Source organism: Pristiophorus japonicus, chromosome 2 (genome assembly GCF_044704955.1).
Source record: "Pristiophorus japonicus isolate sPriJap1 chromosome 2, sPriJap1.hap1, whole genome shotgun sequence".
Classification (NCBI taxonomy): domain Eukaryota; kingdom Metazoa; phylum Chordata; class Chondrichthyes; family Pristiophoridae; genus Pristiophorus; species Pristiophorus japonicus.
Genome location: NC_091978.1, coordinates 8,922,016 through 8,942,378, shown reverse-complemented (window position 1 = coordinate 8,942,378; position 20,363 = coordinate 8,922,016).

Genomic DNA, 20,363 nt, shown 5'->3' with positions numbered 1-20,363 from the left:
GCCGCCACACGGGCTTGACAGAGCTAGGTCTTGGTCCAGTGGCAAGGGTTAACCAGGACGACTGGAGACCAGCTCTGCTGCACGGACCTAGTGCGCGCACATATCGCAGTGTGGGCTGGGCCCGTGCTGCCCCTGGGCCCTCGGCTCTTCTGGGCCCCGAACTCGCGCCTCTCCTGGGTCCCGATCGCGTCCCTCTACAATCTCTCGCCGCTCCTTCGTCCCGACCTCGCTGCTCCTGCTGTGCCTGCCCACGCTCCAATCACCGACCTGGATCTTGGCGACGTCCCTCTGCACTGCCGTCACTCTCCTGCTCCAGCATGCGCTCCGGGGATCGAAGAGGCCTACAAAAGGCCAGTGAGACCAGGAGCAGCGCGAGTCAGCGAGAGGCGGGAGTTCTGGGGATCGAAGAGGCCTACAAAAGGCCAGTGAGACCAGGAGCAGCGCGAGTCAGCGAGAGGCGGGAGTTCTGGGGATCAGAGAGGCCTACAAAAGGCCAGTGAGACCGGGAGCAGCGTGAGTTTGGCGAGAGGCGTACTTGTGCAGCTACAGGGGGAAGGCAAAAAAGAAGTAGAAAGAAACAGAAAGGTGATGTCACAGCCAAGGGGGTAAGTGATTGGCTGGTGATTGGTGAGTAGTTTTTCTTTTTTCTCTTCTATTACAGCGAGTAAACTTAAGCATTGTTGTTGCCAATTTAAGTGTATCTAAGGGTTAAGTCATGGTAGGAGAGCTCGGTCACGTGATATGCTCCTCCTGTGCCATGTGGGAACTCAGGGACACTTCCGGTGTCCCTGACGACTACGTGTGCGGGAAGTGTATCTGCCTCCAGCTCCTGACGGTCCGCTTTGCGGAATTGGAGCTGAGGGTGGATTTACTCTGGAGCATCCACGATGCTGAGAATGACGTGAGTAGCACGTGTAGCGAGTTGGTCTTACCGCAGGGAATGGAAGACCAGCAGGAAGAGCAGTGCAAGGAAGGTAGTGCAGGGGTCCCCTGCGGTCATCTCCCTGCAAAACAGATACACCGCTTTGAGTACTGTTGAGGGGGGATGACTCATCAGGGGAGGACAGCAGCAGCCAAATTCATGGCACCGTGGCTGGCTCTGCTGCACAGGAGGGCAGGAAAAAGAGTGGGAGAGCGATAGTGATAGAGGATTCAATGGTAAGGGGAATAGATAGGCATTTCTGCATCCGTAACCGAGACTCCAGGATGATATGTTGCCTCCCTGGTGCAAGGGTCAAGGATGTCTCGGAGCGGGTGCAGGACATTCTGAAAAGGGAGGGTGAACAGCCAGTTCTCGTGGTGCATATAGGTACCAACGGTATAGGTAAAAAAAGGGATGAGGTCCTACGAGACGAGTTTAAGGAGCTAGGAGCTAAATTAAAACGTAGGACCTCAAAAGTAGTAATCTCGGGATTGCTACCAGTGCCACGTGCTAGTCAGAGTAGGAATCACAGGATAGCTCAGATGAATACGTGGCTTGAGCAGTGGTGCAAGAGGGAGGGATTCAAATTCCTGAGGCATTGGAACCGGTTCTGGGGGAGGTGGGACCAGTACAAACCGGACCGTGTGCACCTGGGCAGGACCGGAACCAATGTCCTCGGGGGAGTGTTTGCGAGTGCTATTGGGGAGGAGTTAAACTAATATGGCAGGGGGATGGGAACCAATGCAGGGAGACAGAGGGAAACAAAATGGAGACAAAAGCAAAAGACAGAAAGGAGATGATTAAAAGTGGAGGGCAGAGAAACCCAAGGCAAAAAACAAAAAGGGCCACTGTACAGCAAAATTCTAAAGGGTCAAAGTGTAATAAAAAGGCAAGCATGAAAGCTCGGTGCCTCAATGCAAGGAGTATTCGAAACCCAGGAGAGGGCTCTGAGCCAGTTAGAGTGGGTGAGAGCTCAGATAAATGGGACCCCAAGAAAGAATGCAAAAGGCAGGAGGCAACAGAGCAGAGTAGCACTGGGGTAAGTGTAAACCACAAGGTGATAGGAAGGGACAATATGTATGAATATAAAGGGGCTGCAGGAGGGGTCAAAACTAAAAATCATGGTTTAAAAACTAGTATTAAAACACTCTACCTAAACGCACGCAGCATTCGAAATAAAGTAAATGAGTTGACGGCACAAATCATTACAAATGGGTATGATTTGGTGGCCATTACAGAAACGTGGTTGCAGGGTGGCCAAGACTGGGAATTAAACATACAGGGGTATCTGACAATTTGGAAAGATAGACAAGAAGGGAAAGGAGGTGGGGTAGCTCTGTTAATAAAGGATGATATCAGAGCAGTTGTGAGAGACGATATTTCCTCTAATGAACAAAATGTTGAATCATTGTGGGTGGAGATTAGAGATAGTAAGGGGAATAAGTCACTGGTGGGCATATAGTTTATAGGCCCCCAAATAATAACTTCACGGTGGGGCGGGCAATAATCAAGGGAATAATGGAGGCATGTAAAAAAGGAACGGCAGTAATCATGGGGGATTTTAACCTACATATCGATTGGTCAAATCAAAGCGCACGGGGTAGCCTGGAGGAGGAATTCATAGAATGCATACGGGATTGTTTCTTAAGACAGTATGTTACAGAACCTACAAGGGAGCAAGCTATCTTAGATCTGGTCCTGTGTAATGAGACAGGAATAATAAACGATCTCCTAGCAAAAGACCCTCTCGGAATGAGTGATCACAGTACGGTTGAATTTGTAATACAGATTGAGGGTGAGGAAGTAGTGTCTCAAACGAGCATACTATGCTTAAACAAAGGGGACTACAGTGGGATGAGGGCAGAGTTGGCTAAAGTAGACTGGAAACACAGACTAAACGGTGGCACAATTGAGGAACACTTTCAAGGAGCTCTTTCATAGTGCTCAACAAAAATATATTCCAGTGAAAAAGAAGGGCGGTAAGAGAAAGGATAACCAGCCGTGGATAACCAAGGAAATAAAGGAGAGTATCAAATTAAAGACCAATGCGTATAAGGTGGCCAAGGTTAGTGGGAAACTAGAAGATTGGGAAAATTTTAAACGACAGCAAAGAATGACTAAGAAAGCAATAAAGAAAGGAAAGATAGATTACAAAAGTAAACTTGCGTAAAACATGAAAACAGATAGTAAAAGCTTTAACCGATATATAAAACGGAAAAGAGTGACTAAAGTAAATGTTGGTCCCTCAGAAGATGAGAAGGGGGATTTAATAATGGGAAATGTGGAAATGGCTGAGACCTTAAACAATTATTTTTCTTCGGTCTTTACAGTGGAAGACACAAAAACCATGCCAAAAATTGCTGGTCACAGGAATGTGGGAAGGGAGGACCTTGAGACAATCACTATCACTAGCGGGGTAGTGCTGGACAGGCTAATGGGACTCAAGGTGGACAAGTCCCCTGGTCCTGATGAAATGCATCCCAGGGTATTGAAAGAGATGGCGGAAGTTATAGCAGATGCATTAGTTATAATCTACCAAAATTCTCTGGACTCTGGGGAGGTACCAGCGGATTGGAAAGCAGCTAATGTAACGCCTCTGTTTAAAAAAGGGGGGCAGACAAAAGGCAGGTAACTATAGGCCGGTTAGTTTAACATCTGTAGTGGGGAAAATGCTTGAAGCTATCATTAAGGAAGAAATAGCTGGACATCTAGATAGGAATAGTGCAATCAAGCAGACGCAACATGGATTCATGAAGGGGAAATCATGTTTAACTAATTTACTGGAATTCTTTGAGGATATAACGAGCATGGTGGATAGAGGTGTACCGATGGATGTGGTGTATTTAGATTTCCAAAAGGCATTCGATAAGGTGCCACACAAAAGGTTACTGCAGAAGATAAAGGTACGCGGAGTCAGAGGAAATGTATTAGCATGGATAGAGAATTGGCTGGCAAACCGAAAGCAGAGAGTCGGGATAAATGGGTCCTTTTCAGGTTGGAAATCGGTGGTTAGTGGTGTGCCACAGGGATCGGTGCTGGGACCACAACTGTTTACAATATACATAGATGACCTGGAAGAGGGGACAGAGTGTAGTATAACACAATTTGCAGATGACACAAAGATTAGTGGGAAAGCGGGTTGTGTAGAGGACACAGAGAGGCTGCAAAGAGATTTAGATAGGTTAAGCGAATGGGCTAAGGTTTGGCAGATGGAATACAATGTCAGAAAATGTGAGCTCATCCACCTTGGAAAAAAAACAGTAAAAGGGAATATTATTTGAATGGGGAGAAATTACAACATGCTGCGGTGCAGAGGGACCTGGGAGTCCTTGTGCATGAATCACAAAAAGTTAGTTTGCAAGTGCTGCAGGTAATCAGGAAGGCGAATGTAATGTTGGCCTTCATTGCGAGAGGGATGGAGTACAAAAGCAGGGAGGTCCTGCTGCAACTGTATAGGGTATTGGTGAGGCCGCACCTGGAGTACTGCGTGCAGTTTTGGTCACCTTACTTAAGGAAGGATATACTAGCTTTGGAGGGGTACAGAGACGATTCACTAGGCTCATTCCGGAGATGAGGGGATTACCTTATGATGATAAATTGAGTAGACTGGGTCTTTACTCGTTGGAGTTCAGAAGGATGAGGGGTGATCTTACAGAAACATTTAAAATAATGAAAGGGATAGATAAGATAGAGGCAGAGAGGTTGTTTCCACTGGTCGGGGAGACTGGAACTAGGGGGCACAGCCTCAAAATACGGGGAAGCCAATTTAAAACCGTGTTGAGAAGGAATTTCTTCTCCCAGAGGGTTGTGAATCTGTGGAATTCTCTGCCCAAGGAAGCAGTTGAGGCTAGCTCATTGAATGTATTCAAGTCACAGATAGATAGATTTTTAACCAATAAGGGAATTAAGGGTTACGGGGAGCGGGCGGGTAAGTGGAGCTGAGTCCACGGCCAGATCAGCCATGATCTTTTTGAATGGCGGAGCAGGCTCGAGGGGCTAGATGGCCTACTCCTGTTCCTAATTCTTATGTTCTTATGCTCCCTGGAGTGGTACGTCGCCTCGCAGGCTGGGGAGCGGAAGGAGAAGCGTGGCAGCGTGGCCCAGCAGTCTGTGCGGCCCTAGCCTGCGAGCACCATCGGAGCAGGCCATAGACTATACACAATTGTGGGGGCGGCGAGATTAACAGGGTATATGGAGTTTCCTCGTCCCGTCGCTCCTTAAGTTCATATATCGAAGTAAATAGCCTTGGGAGAGAGTTGGTTTGCGCTTCCTCTCAATTGACACACTTAACCATCCTTGCATTCCAAGAAGGGTGATAACACTGACTATTGACTTGTGCTGGAGATGGAACTGGACCAATACCAAATGCTGTAATATTTCAGTGATCATGGTACACAAAGCCAGAACCGCATTCAGGATCTCTGCTCCTGTTGTCTCAAACAGACTTCTGTTTGTTCACTGGAGCAACAACGAGTTCAGTCTTCTGGTTCAAATCATTTTATTCTTTAACTTCAACAACAACAACTTTTATTTATATAGCGCCTTTAATGTAGTTCCAGTCGGGGTGGAGTGTAGACTGTTTCGGTATAAGGAGTGTTGCAGTTGTGTGAGGCGGACTGGTTGGGCTGGATGCTCTTTACCTTTCCGCCATTGTACATTGTTCATAGGTTTATATGTAACCTTCAGGGCTGCTGACCGAGGGCCGTGCGGCTCTTTGTCGGCCGGTGCGGACACGATGGGCCGAAATGGCCTCCCTCTGCGCTGTAAATTTCTATGTTTCTATAAGGTCCCAAGAACTTCACAGCAGCGTTATAAGACAAAACAGATACATTTGACACCGAGCTGCATAAGGAGAAATTAGCGCAGGTGACCAAAAGCTTGGTCAAAGAGGTAGGTTTTAAGGAGGAAAGAGAGGGAGAGAGGTGGAGAGGTTTAGGCAGGGAGCTCCAAAGCTTGGGGCCCAGGCAACAGAAGGCACGGCCACCGATGGTTGAGCAATTATAATCAGGGATGCTCAGGGGGGCAGAATTAGAGGAGCGAAGACATTTTGAGGCGTTGTGGGGCTGGAGGAGATTACAGAGATAGGGAGGAGCCAGGCCATGGAGGGGATTTGTAAACAAGGATGAGAATTTTGAAACCAGGAGCCAATGTAGGTCGGCGAGCACAGGGGTGATGGGTGAGCCACCACCACACTGCGAACATCTGCGGTCGGTCGGGGCCATAAAAGGAGCGTACCACTCCAGGGAGCAGCGCGAACTGGTGCAGGAGGGCGATGGCAGGGAAGGTGGTGACTGCATTGGACGTCAGCATAATCCAGGTCGGTGCTTGGAGCGTGGGCAGGTACAGCAGGAACAGCGAGGTCGGGGCGGAGGAGCGGGGAGAGTTTGGGGCCCAGAAGAGGCAAGGGCCCAGGGGGCAGCACGGGCCCAGCCCACACTGCGATCTGTGCGCGCACTAGGTCCGTGCAGCAGAGCTGGTCTCCAGTCGTCCTGGTTAACCCTTGCCACTGGACCAAGACCTCGCTCTGTCGAGCCCGTGTGGTGGCTGGTGTGCAACGGCCACCCCACGTTAAAAAAATCCACACACAGGCATCTTCCACCCTTCAGGATGTCGTTTGGGATCTGGAATATTAGGTGCTTCATTGAAACACCTGTGAACTCATCCCTTTTTGGGCGTGGAAGCAAGTCATCGTCGCTTCGATGGGCTGCCTTAGAAGAAGAAGAGGAGGATGTGTGAACGGGATTTGGTGCGAGTTGGGACACGGACTGCCGAGTTTTGCATGAACTCAAGTTTACGTAGTGTAGAATGTGGGAGGACAGCCAGTACGTAACATTTCTCAAGAAAATATCCAAGGCCGGGTTGTTGTGAACACTGGCTGTTGCTATGTGAAATCTGTTTCTCTCGCCTCTGAGTCAGCAGGTTGTGGGTTCACTTTCCGCTCCAGCGACTTGAGCAGATCAATTCAGGCTGACACTCTCCAGTGCCGTGCAGAGGGAGTGCTGCACTGTCGGAGGTGCCGTCTTTCAGATGAGACATTAAACCGAGGCTCCGTTTACCCTCTCGGGTGGATGTAAAAGATCCCATGGCACTATTTCGAAGAAGAGCTGGGGAGTTATCCCCGGTGTCCTGGGACCAATATTTATCCCTCAACCAACAGCACTAAAAACAGATTATCTGGTCATTATCACATTGCTGTCTGGGAGCTTGCTTTGTGTAAATTGGCTGCTGCCTTTCCCACATTACAACAGTGACTACACTCCAAAAAGTACTTCATTGGCTGTAAAGCGCTTTGAGACATCCGGTGGTCGTGAAAGGCGCTATATAAATACAAGTCTTTCTTTCTTACTTTCTTTCTCCAATGATACCAACTACAATTCCCCCACCCCTGTATTGAATGAACGAACCATAAACAGGTTTCAGAAGCTGAATTAACCGAGTTCTATCTGAAAACAGCCCGCACCTACTAAGTGAAGCATTCTCCGAGTCGGGGGCTAAACACGAGCCAATGGGGAATCTTCTCTTAAACAACGCCTCATTCTCAACGTGCCTCCGTCCTCTTCAAACTGAGAGGTGATGAAAGAACGAACTTGCTTCGATCTTGCACCTTATTGCACCTCTCACAAACATCCTAAGTAGACAGGGACAAACGTTTGAATGCAGTCATTCGTTATCATGTGATCTGATCACACAGCAATGTCAAGGAATGAATAGGCAGTTAATCTTGTTTTGCAATTTTATTTCTTGGATGTTGGTGATGCATCAAAGCTGAATTTATTGCCCAACCCTAGTTGCCCTGAAAATTGCCTTGCAATTAGAATTCTTTAAATTTATTCGCTCACGGAATGTGGGCATCGCTGGCAAGGCCGGCATTTATTGCCCATCCCTAATTGCCCCTTGAGAAGGTGGTGGTGAGCCGCCGCCTTGAACTGCCCGTGCGGTGAAAGTGCTCCCACAGTGCTGACTTTATCGTAGCGGTTTGGTGCAACTGAGTGTCTCGCTGGGCCATTTCACAGGGCAGTTAAGAGTCGACTACATTGCTGTGGGTCTGGAGTCACATGTAGGCCCAGACCGGGTAAGGACAGCAGATTCCCTCAAGCACATCAGTGAACCAGATGGGGCTTTCGAAAAATCTGGTAGTTTTATGGTCACGATTTACTGACGCTGGCTTTTTTAAAATTCCAGGTTTATTTAATTAACTGAATTTAAATTCCCCAGCTGCCGTGATGGGATTTGAACTCATGTTTCGGGATTATTAGCCCAGGTCTCTGGATTAACTGGTCCAGAAGCATAACCATTATGCTACCATCATCATCACAGGCAGGCCCTTGAACAAGGATAACTTGCTTCCAGATGAGTTCACAGATATTTCAATGAAGGACCCGATGTTCCAGTCCTGAACTCCAATTGAGGGGGTGGAAGATGCGTGGATTTTTTTAACGTGGGGTGACCGTTGCACACCAGCCACCACACGGGCTTGACAGAGCTAGGTCTTGGTCCAGTGGCAACGGTTAACCAGGACAACTGGAGACCAGCTCTGCTGCACGGGCCTAGCGCGCTCACATATCGCAGTAGCGTCTTTCACAACCTCAGGACGTCCCAAAGTGCTTCACAGCCAATGAAGTACTTTTAGAAGTGTAGTCACTGTTGTAATGCAGGAAATGCATCAGCCAATTTACGCACAGCAAGCTCCCACAAACAGCAACATGATAATAACCAGATAATCTGTTTTAATGATAAATATAGCCCAGAACACTGGGCAGAACTCACCTGTTCTTCTTCGATTAGTTTATGGAATCTTTTACATCCACCTGAAAGGGCATTCGGGGGCCTCAGCTTACCATCAGAAATAGGAGCAGGAGTCGGCCATTCGGCCCCTCAAGCCTGCTCCGCCATTCAATAAGATCATGGCTGATCTGATCATGGACTCAGCTCCACTTCCCTGCCCACTCCCCATAACACTTTGCTCTCTTATCGCTCAAAAATCTGTCTGTCTCCACCTTAAATATATTTAATGACCCAACCTCCACAGCTCTCTGGGGCAGAGAATTCCACAGATTTACAACCCTCTGAGAGAAGAAATTCCTCCTCAACTCAATTTTAAATGGGCGACCCCTTATTCTGAGACTATATGCCCTAGTTTTAGTTTCCCCTATGTGGAAATATCCTCTCTGCATCCATCTTGTCAAGCCCTCTCATTATCTTATATCTTTCGATAAGATCACCTCTCATTCTTCTGAACTCCAATGAGTAGAGGCACAATCTACTCGACCTATCTTCATAAGTCAACACCTCATCTCCGGAATCAACCTCGTAAACCTACTCTGAACAGCCGCCAATGCAAGTATATCCTTCCTTAAATACGGAGACCAAAACTATACGCAGTACTCCAGGTGTGGCCTCCCAGTTGTAGCAGGACTTCCCTGCTTTTATACTCTCTTCCCCTTGCAATAAAGGGCAACATTCCATTTGCCTTCCTGATTCCTTGCTGTACCTGCATACTAACGTTTTGTGTTTCATGCACAAATCTCCCCAGGTCCCTCTGTACTGCAGCACTTTACAATTTTTCTCCATTTCAATTACAATCTACTTTTCTATTTTTTCCTGCCAAAGTGGAAAACCTCACATTTTCCTACATTATACTCCATCTGCCAAATTTTTGCCCACTCACTTAGCCTGTCTATATCCCTTTGCACATTTTTTTGTGTCCTGCACACAATCTACCGTCTCTTCCCGAAGGGCAGCAGCACCTGACAGTGCGGCACTCCCTCAGCACTCCACTGGGAGTGTCAGCCTAGATTTCTGTGCTCAAGTGCTTGGAGTGGGACTTGAACCTTAGATCTTCTGATTCAAAGGCAAGGGTGCTACCCACTGAGCCACAGTTGACATGTAATTGGGCTGCTGGTGCTCCTCAGATGGCACAAAGACTCAAACTGCGTATTTTGGCACTGGAGTCACGTGCAGGCCGGACTGGCTCGCGTTGGCAGATACACTTGGCTGAACGACCACCAGGAGGACTGTTATATATGCAAGCAATCTAGTAATGACTCCACGAGGTAAGGTATTGTACTTGAACTGTTGTGACCTTAGTCCATTTATTGTAGCTCCCTGAGTAAGGATGCTGTGAGGTGAGCTCCCTTTTATACTTGGTTACCTGCAGTGTGCAGGTGACCCTTAGGTCTCCACCAGTAGCACCCTCTGGTGGTACAGGTATGGTGTATATAGTGTGAAGGTACATTCAGTGGTCTGATGTTACGGAACGTACATTATGCATACACAACAAGGACAATCTGGCAACTTCCACCATCGGCTTCTGGAACCACCCTACAGACGACCAAATGTTCACACCTTGCCATGGTGGGATTAAAATTTATGACCTTGGAGTCACCAGCCCTTCTCCCAGCTCTTCCCATTCCCACTTCCCAAACCCGTGACCTCCACCACCTTGAAGGTCAAGGGTAGCCGGCGCATGGGAACAGCTGGATTAGTTTTCTTTGGAACAGAGGAGGCTGAGGGGAGACCTGATTGAGGTATATAAAATTATGAGGGGCCTGGATAGAGTGGATAGGAAGGACCCGTTTCCCTTAGCAGAGGGGTCAACAACCAGGGGGTGTAGATTTAAAGTAATTGGTAGGAGGTTTAGAGGGGATTTGAGGTGAAGTGTTTTCACCCAGAGGGTGGTGGGGGTCTGGAACTCACTGCCTGAAAGGGTGGTAGAGGCAGAAACCCTCACCACATTTAAACAGTACTTGGATGTGCACTTGAAGTGCTGTAACCTACAGGGCTACGGACCAAGAGCTGGAAAGTGGGATTAGGCTGGATAGCTCTTGGTCGGCCGGCGCAGACACAATGGGCCGAAATGGCCTCCTTTCGTGCTGTAAATGTCTATGATTCTATGATTTTATGAACCTCCACATTCCCGACTTGGAAATATATCGGCCGTTCCTTCATCGTCGCTGGGTCAACATCCTGGAACTCCCTCCCTAACAGCACTGTGGGAGCACCTTCACCACATGGACTGCAGCGGTTCAAGAAGGCGGCTCACCACCACCTTCTCAAGGGCGATTAGGGATGCGCAATAAGTGCCGGTCTTGCCAGCGACGCCCACATCCCAGGACCGAATATAAAAATAACCTTTACACTGCCTCTACACTTTGGTGGTGTTTGTTTAAAGATTTTCGTTGGCCATGGGCACTGGGAGCTTGCAGCTCACCTTCAAGTAGCGCTAAAGGATCTTTAATATCAGGTGGTTTACGAGGTAGAAATTTGCAGAACTGGGCGGCTAAAGTGGGAGCAAACATTTTTGCGTACAGAGCTAAATCTTCCTCAGTGATTGGAACGGGCCAGCAGTTAGAGAAAGGAGTGAGCTGTCGTTACTGAGAGCTTAGGAACGGCAAGTCCCATTATGATAGGCTAATTCTCAAATCCATCTGAACTTTCCCTCACCCTGGACTAAATATTTGGGTGAAGTTTGGACACATCTAATTGCTTGTCTCTGGCTTTTGTTTGTGAGCTGTTTACTCTTGCTATCCCTCACAGATGTTGACAAGATGTGGAAGACTGTGCATCACCATCACTCACTTCCGAACATCATGTTTGAGGTCGACAATTGTTTTTGTGTCTTTTTGTTGACATGAACTTGAGCTCATCCAAAGCTCGGCTGGCCCGTATCCTGACTCGCCCCGAGGCTCACTCACCCATCACCCCGCTGCGCTTTGCTGACTGACATCGGCTCCCGATCCAGCAACACCGTGATTTAAAAATTCTCATCCTCAATTTCAAATCCCTCCATGACCTCGCCCCTCCCTATCTCCTCCAGCGCCACAACCCCTCGAGATCTCTGTGCTCCTTCAATATTGGCTTCTTGTGCCTCCCCGATTTCAATCGCTCCACCATTGGTGGCTGTGCCATTAGCTGCCTGGGCCCCAAGCTTTGGAACTCCCTCCCTAAACCCCTCCACCTCTCTACCTCTATCTTTACTCCTTTAAGATGCTCCTTAAAACCTACCTCTTTGACCAAGCTTTTGGCACAATGCTTTGGGACCTTTTCCTAAGTTAATGACACTATATAAGGATGTGGGCGTCGCTGTCAAGGCCGGCATTTATTGCCCATCCCTCCTTGCCACTTGAGAAGGTGGTGGTGAGCCGCCTTCTTGAACCGCTGCAGTCCGTGTGGTGAAGGTGCTCCCACAGTGCTGTTAGGGAGGGAGTTCCAGGATTTTGACCCAGCGACGATGAAGGAACGACCGATATATTCCCAAGTCAGGATGGTGTGTGACTTAGAGGAGAACATGAAGGTGGCGGTGTTCCCATGCGCCTGCTGCCCTTGTCCATCAAGGTGGTGGGGGATCGCGGATTTGGGAGGTGGGAATGGGAAGAGCTGGGATAACGTCTGAAATAAAAAAATAATAATAATAATTAGCGTTTAGCAACAGAGACCAATTTCTTCTCTTCTTCTTAGGTGCTCCCTCGAAGCGAGGATGACTTGCTTCCACACCAAAAAGGGATGAGTTCACAGGTGTTTCGATGAAGGACCTAATATTCCGGATCCCGAACTACATGTTGAAGGGTGGAAGTTGCCTGTGTGTGGATTTTTTTAACGTGGGGTGACCTTTGCACACCAGCCACCACACGGGCTTGACAGAGCTAGGTCTTGGTCCAGTGGCAAGGATTAACCAGGACGACTGGTGACCTGCTCTGCTGCACGGACCTAGTGCGCACACATATCGCAGTGTGGGGCTGGCCCGTACTGCCCCTGGGCCCTTGCCTCTTCTGGGCCCCAAACTCTCGCCTCTCCTGGGCCCCGATCACGTCCCTCTACAGTCTCTCACCGCTCCTTCGCCCCGACCTCGCCGCTCCTGCTGTACCTGCCCACACTCCAATCGGTGACGTCCAATCCAGTCGCTGTCCTTTATGACCTCACTAGCTCACAATCTCCCCACAAGGATTGAGAGAGAGATCCCATCTTGTTGCGTGCTCTCTGGGATGGAATCTTGGTCAATCCCTTGTTCCGGTTATGAAAACGCTCCCTTCTGACTGGCCAGCACTCAGAGTTGCTTTCCTTATAAAGGAAGGACTTTCATTGGGCAGCCTCCAATCTTTCAGGAAATATATCGGCGGTTCCTTCGTCGTCGCTGGGTCAAAATCCTGGAACTCCCCTCCTAACAGCACTGTGGAAGTACCTTCACCACACGGACTGCAGCGGTTCAAGAAGGCAGCTCACCACCATCTTCTCAAGGGGCAATTAGGGATGGGCAATAAATGCCGGTCTTGCCAGCGACACCCAAACCCTGTCAATGAATTTTTAAAAAATTCCCTGACTTTTATCGCTCCAGCATTGGCAGCCGTGCCTTCAGTCCTAAACTCTGGAGTTCATAAGAACATAAGAACATAAGAATTAGGAACAGGAGTAGGCCATCTAGCCCCTCGAGCCTGCTCCGCCATTCAACAAGATCATGGCTGATCTGGCTGTGGACTCAGCTCCACTTACCCGCCCGCTCCCCGTAACCCTTAATTCCCTTATTGGTTAAAAATCTAAATATCTGTGACTTGAATACATTCAATGAGCTAGCCTCAACTGCTTCCTTGGGCAGAGAATTCCACAGATTCACAACCCTCTGGGAGAAGAAATTCCTTCTCAACTCGGTTTTAAATTGGCTCCCCCGTATTTTGAGGCTGTTCTAGTCTCCATAATCCCTCCGTAATCCCATCTGCCTCTCTCTCTTTCTTTAAGACGCTCCTTAAAATGGTCACCCTCATGTACAAATCCCTCCATGGCCTCGCCCCTCCCTATCTCTCCCTATCTCTCTAACCGTCACCGACTCGACAACCCTCTGAGATACCTGTATTCCTACAATTCTGGTCCTGGGTATCTCCGATTATAGTCACCCCACGATTGGCAGCCCTGCCTTCAGCTGCCTGGGCCCTAAGCTCTGGAATTCTCTCCCTAAACCTCGTTGCCTCCATCTCTCCTCCTTTAAAATACTCGTTCAAAACCGCTAACTCTTTGACCAAGCTTTTGATCTCCCGTCCTAATATCTCCTTACGTGGCTTGGTGGTCAGAACTTGTGAGGAGCGGAGGTCGGGACGGACGAGGTCTGGAGATTGGAAGCGGAGAGGAGAGGTCGGACGAGGCACGGAGGGGCGGAGAGGCCGGAGCCCAGAGGTGGAGCGGTGTGGACAAGACCAAGGGAAGGCGCAGCACGGGCCAATAGCGAGGCTGTGAGGTGGTGAGACTCACATTGCGTACGATGAATCTCACGTGGAGCGAGGTCCTGTGGGAAGGAGGGAGGGAGGAGGACAGTAGGAGTATTTTGAGTTTGTGTGTATGTATTGGCACATGCGGCGGAGCCTGGTCTCCAGTCATTTTGGTCAACCCTTGCCATTGGACCAAGACCTAGCTCTGTCAAGCCCGTGTGGTGGCTGGTGTGCAACGGCCACCCCCGTTAAAAAAATCCACACACAGGCATCTTCTACCGTTTACAATGAGTTCATCAGTCACCTGAGAAGCAAGTCAACCTCGGCCCCGAGGGATTGCCTATAATAAATAATGTGGCTCGGTGTCCAATTTTGTCCGATCGGAACCTTTTACTGTGTTGAAGGCGCTCGATAAATGCAAATTGCTGCTGTAAACTTCTCCTCAATCCTGCCCATCAGTAATTCTTAGCGACGACCGTCCCTGGTCATGGATTTATGAATGAAGTCTCCTTGTGAGGTTCTTAAGAACATAAGAAATAGACGCAGGAGCAGGCCATACGGCCACTCGAGCCTGCTCCGCCATTTAATACGATCATGGCTGATCCGATCATGGACTCAGGTCCACTTCCCTGCCCGCTCCCCATAACCCCTTATTCCCTTATCGGTTGAGAAACTGTCTATCTCTGTCTTAAATTTATTCAATGTCCCAGCTTCCACAGCTCTCTGAGGCAGCGAATTCCACAGATTTACAATCCTCTGAGAGAAGAAATTCCTCCTCATCTCAGTTTTAAATGGGCGGCCCCTTTATTCCAGGTGTGGCGAGGGTCAGACTTGTGGTGTGGGGATAAGGAAAGGAATGATGCATCAGCCCGTGCCCTTTGACCTTGCTGCGGCTAGCTCCCGAGCAAATGGATTACGTGGCCCGTGAGGTGAAATGAAAGCTGCTGGTGTTCAGCACAGCGCAGGAGCGGGTTAAAAAACCCTCTGGAAAGTGACAGAGACATTTGGTATGGAGGCTGCCGGGTTATATAAAGTTCAAGTTTGATGCACTTTGCTGCTAAATGTGAACAGATCCAAATATCCCAATCCCTTCTGGTTGCAATCTTTCCGAAATCTCGTGTACATTCTCGGGAAGCAGTGTCATCGGAACAGTAACTATTCCCGGCCTTCCTTCCCCCCCCCCCCGCCCCCCCGGCGCCAAGCTCCCCCTTGGCTCACTTGGCACATCGCCCCAATCGGAAATTGAGCGGCAGCCAGGCCCCCGAACCCTGCCTCCCAGGCACCCGTCGTTCAATGTTCCCTGGTTCACGGTCGCAGAGTTTGGAAGCCTTGTCTCTGCCAGGGGGCAGCTCTTGGGGACGTCCAGAAACATGGAATACGGCTCACCCACATCTGGAGCTTTCTTTCTCTTCCCTTCACATTATCATCATCATAGGCAGCCCCTCGAAATCGAGGAAGACTTGCTTCCACTCCAAAAGTGAGTTCTCAAGGTGACTGAACAGTCCAGTACAGGGATTACAGTCTCTGTCACAGGTGGGACAGACAGTGGTTGAGGGAAAGGGTGGGTGGGGAGTCTGGTTTGCCGCGCGCTCCTTCCGCTGCCTGCGCTTGATCTCTGCACGCTCTCGGCGACGAGACTCGAGGTGCTCAGCGCCCTCCCGGATGCTCTTCCTCCATTTAGGGCGGTCTTTGGCCAGGGACTCCCATGTGTCGGTGGGGATGTTGCACTTTATCAGGGAGGCTTTGAGGGTGTCCTTGAAACGCTTCCTCTGCCCACCTGGGGCTCGCTTGCCGTGTAGGAGTTCCGAGTAGAGTGCTTGCTTTGGGAGTCTCGTGTCGGGCATGCGGGCAATGTGGCCCGCCCATCGGAGCTGGTCGAGTGTGGTCAGTGCTTCGATGCTAGGGATGTTGGCCTGATAGAGGACACTAATGTTGGCGTGTCTGTCCTCCCAGGGGATTTGCAGGATCTTGCGGAGACATCGCTGGTGGTATTTCTCCAGCGATTTGAGGTGTCTACTGTATGTGGTCCACATCTCTGAGCCATACAGGAGGGCAGGTATCACTACAGCCCTGTAGACCATAAGCTTGGTGCCAGACTTGAGGGCCTGATCTTCGAACACTCTCTTCCTCAGGATAAGAACATAAGAACATAAGAAATAGAAGCAGGAGTAGGCCATTTGGCCCCTCAAGCCTGCTCTGCCATTCAATAAGATCATGGCTGATCTGATCCTGACCTCAACTCCACTTCCCTGCCCGCTCCCCCCTAACCCTTGACTCCCTTATCATTCAAAAATCTGTCTATCTCCGCCTTAAATATATTCAAAGACGCAGCCTCCACAGCTCTCTGGAGCAGAGAATTCCACAGATTTACAACCCTCTGAGAGAAGAAATTCCTCCTCATTTCTGTCTTAAATGGGCGACTGCTTATTCTGAAACTATGCCCCTAGTTCTAGATGAGGGGAAACATCCTCTCTGCATCTACCCTGTCAAGACCCTCAGAATCTTATCCGTTTCAATGTTTCGACATTCAACAAGATTAGAGAAGGGGTTGGGCGAGAAGGGTGGAGTGGGGGAGAGAGGAGCAGCAGGAGAGGTGGGAGAGAGCGGCGTCTTTGCTAGTATATATCCAGTTGCAGACCGTGAGACATTAAACCCGAGGTCCCCGTCTGCCCACTCAGTAAAAGATCCCATGGCGTTATTTCGAAGAAGAGCAGAGGAGTTCTCCCCAGTGGCCTGCCTTTGATATTTTTACAGGGACCACTAAGAGCACACACTCCGCACGATAGCTCCGTAACAGAAACTGTCATCATGTGACTTTGCCACATGACCTTTTATTGTTGTTACATCAGTAGCCCATTGGGTGGAGCTCTATTATACTGTCACAATATTTCATCATTAGCATCATCATCAATATAGGCAGTCCCTCGGAATCGAGGAAGACTTGCTTCCACTCTTAACATGAGTCCTTAGGTGGCTGAATACGAGAACCACAGTCCCTGTCACAGGTGGGACAGACAGTGGTTGAAGGAAAGGGTGGGTGGAGAGTCTGGTTTGCCGCACGCTCCTTCCGCTGCCTGCACTTGATTTCTGCATGCTCTCGGCGACGAGACTCGAGGTGCTCAGCGCCCTCCCGGATGCTCTTCCTCTACTTAGGGCGGTCTTTGGCCAGGGACTCCCAGGTGTCGGTGGGGATGTTGCATTTTATCAGGGAGGCTTTGAGGGTGTCCCTGTACCGTGAAGGGGTTCCGAGTAGAGCACTTGCTTTGCGTGTGTCGTGTATGGCATGCGGACAGTGTGGCCTGCCCAGCGGAGCTGATCAAGTGTGGTCAGTTCTTCCCTTAGTCAACATCACTAAAAAAAAAACAGATTATCCGGTCATTATCACATTGCTGTTTGTGGCTGCCGCATTTCCTACAGCTGTGTCTACACTTCAAACGACCCAGCTCTGCTCCCTCACAGCCTATTGTCATGTTTAACAGATGCCCCCCCCCCCCCACAACTTCCCCCCCCACCTCAACTCACCCCACTTGAAACAAAAAAAGAAGGTTTAAATAGCATTTTTCACGAACTCAAGATGTCGCAAAGCACTTTACAGCCAATAAAGTGCTTCTGAAGTGTGGACGGCACCTCCGACAGTGCAGCACTCCCTCAGCACTGCACCCGGAGTGTTAGCCTCGATTATGTGCTCAAGCGTCTGGAATCGAACCTATATGTGACCTCAGTCCCACTGCAATGCGGTTGACTCTCAACTGACCTCCGAAGTGGCCATTCAGTCGCATAAAATCACTGCAACGGTTCAAGAAGAAGGCCCACCCTCTAGAGGGCACAGATATAAGGTGATTGGCCAAAGAGCCAGAGGCGACATGAGGAAAAACTTTTTTATGCAGCGAGTTGTTAGGATCTGGAATGCACGGCCTGATAGGGTGGTGGAGGCAGACTCAATAAGGGAATTGGATAAATACTTAAAGATGAAAAAATTGCAGGGAATGGGGAAAGAGCGGGAGAGTGGGATTGACTGGGTTGTTCTTTGATAGAGCCGGCGCAGACTCGATGGGCCGAATGGCCTCCTTCTGCGCTGTACTAATCTATGATTCTCTGATTCTCTGGACAACAAGTGCTGGTCAGCCTTGCCAGCAACGCCCACAGCCTGAGATTAAGAAAAAAAAAGCCACCTTTCATCTGGTTCTGGAATAGCCATTGGCTTGACCTAACCCAGTCCCTATTGCTTCTCTCAGAGAATAGTGCGCCCTGGGACAGGCGGCTTTATCGTGTGGTGGATGCAGAATCGCTGAATTCCTTCAAGCGAGAGTTGGACCTGTTTCTGGCCATGGCGGAGATCACATAAGAACATAACATAAGAACATAAGAAGGGTAGATATCTCGGGGAATTCAGGGCCAGAGTGATCTCCTGGACTTGTTCGGATCGCTTCAATGGGTCGGAGAGAGGAACTTCCCAGATTTTTGTTCCCCAAATTGGCCTGGGTTTTTTTTAATCTGTTTTTTTGCCTGCCAGGAGGTCACATGGTTTCGGGTGGGGTGGACAATGTATATGTCATGATACACGAGGTATCGCAGCAGTGTGGGACAGGCTCAATGGACCAGAGGGTCTTTGCCTGTCCACCATTGTTCGTATGTTCATATGCTTCAAGAGCAAGGCCACAGGGGAGGACCTGTGTCAGTACAGAGGCGGGGCGGAGGAGGGGCTGCAGCCCAATGGGGTGGGCGTGGAGGTTGAGAGATGCAACAGTTGGGCGGGATGGAAGGGTGGTTGAACAAATATCAGCGGTGGCTCAGTGGTAGCACTCCCAACTCTGAGTCAGAAGGTTGTGGGTTCAAGTCCCACCCCTCGAGCCCAAAATCCAGGCTGACACTCCCAGTGCAGTACCGAGGGAACGCAGCACTGTCGGAGGTGCCATCTTGTGGATGAGATGTTGATCTAAGGCCCAACACCCCTCTCAGGTGGATATAAAAGATTGTACTACACGATTGGAAGACGGGTTCTCCCCAGTGACCTAGGCAATATTTATCTCTCGACTCATGTCATTGAAACAAATTATCTGGTCATTACCACATTGCTGTTTGTGGGAGCTTACTGTGCGCAAATTGGCTGCTGCGTTTCCCACAGTACAACAGTGACTATTCTTCAGAAGTACTTCATTGGCCGTAAAGAGCATTGGAACGTTGCGGAAGGTGCTTATAAATGCAAGTTCCTTTTTTTTCCGATGTCGGAAAATTGGGTTGAAACGTCAGTGGAAAACCATTCAGGAATCTGGACTGAAGTGTGGATGTACCTACTGATTCCCAGAAAGGAGAGGAGAAGGAAGTCAGAATAAGAAGCTGGAAACTCCTTGAGCTTGTGACTCACTCCCAGTGGGCCCGCTCCAACCAGCTTCTGAACGGAAAATGCCAATTTTCCCATAGTTTCCCAAAGCATTTCTGCACTAAGCTCATTTTCTTTAAAGGGGAATATCTGACACAGAACAGTCGGACAGCTTAATGATCCCCATCTTGCTGACTCCCTGGGGCTGGCGAACAGCAAGAGCAGAAACTTAATTTGAAAATGCTTTCTCTTATTATACACATATATATATATATGTATATATAAATACTCTCAGACATAAAACTGGTGGGAATTGGTAAAGTTCCGAGTGAGGAATAAAAGGATTTCAGTCAAACTTTCCCATGGATTTATTGTCAGGAAGCCTATTGTCAGTGTGGGGTGGGGTGCGGAGGTGTGGGCTAGGGTGGGGTGTGGAGGGGGAGGGATGGGGAGGTGGGGTGGGGGTTGGGTGGGGTGGGGTGGGGAGGGGGAGGGGTGGGGGTTGGGGTGGGGACGGGGAGGGGGAGGGGTGGGGGTGGTGTGGGGAGGGAAGGGGTGGGGGTTGGGGTGGGGTTAGTGTAAGATGGGGTGGGGTGGGGAGGGGGAGGGGTGGGAAGGGGGAGGGGTGGGGGTGGGGTGGGGGAGGGATGGGGGTGGGGAGGGGGTGGGGGCGGGGTTAGTGTAAGATGGGGTGGAGTGGGGAGGGGGAGGGGTGGGGGTGGGGAGGGGAGGTAGAGGGGTGGAGGTGGGGTGGGGAGGGGGAGGGGTGGGGGAGGGGTTTGGGTGGGGGTGGGGAGGGGGAGGGATGGGGAGGTGGGGTGGGGAGGGGAGGGATGGGGAGGAGGGGTGGGGAGGGGAGGGGTGGGGGTGGGGTTAGTGTCAGATGGGGTGGGGTGGGGAGGGGGAGGGGGTGGGGGTGGGGTTAGTG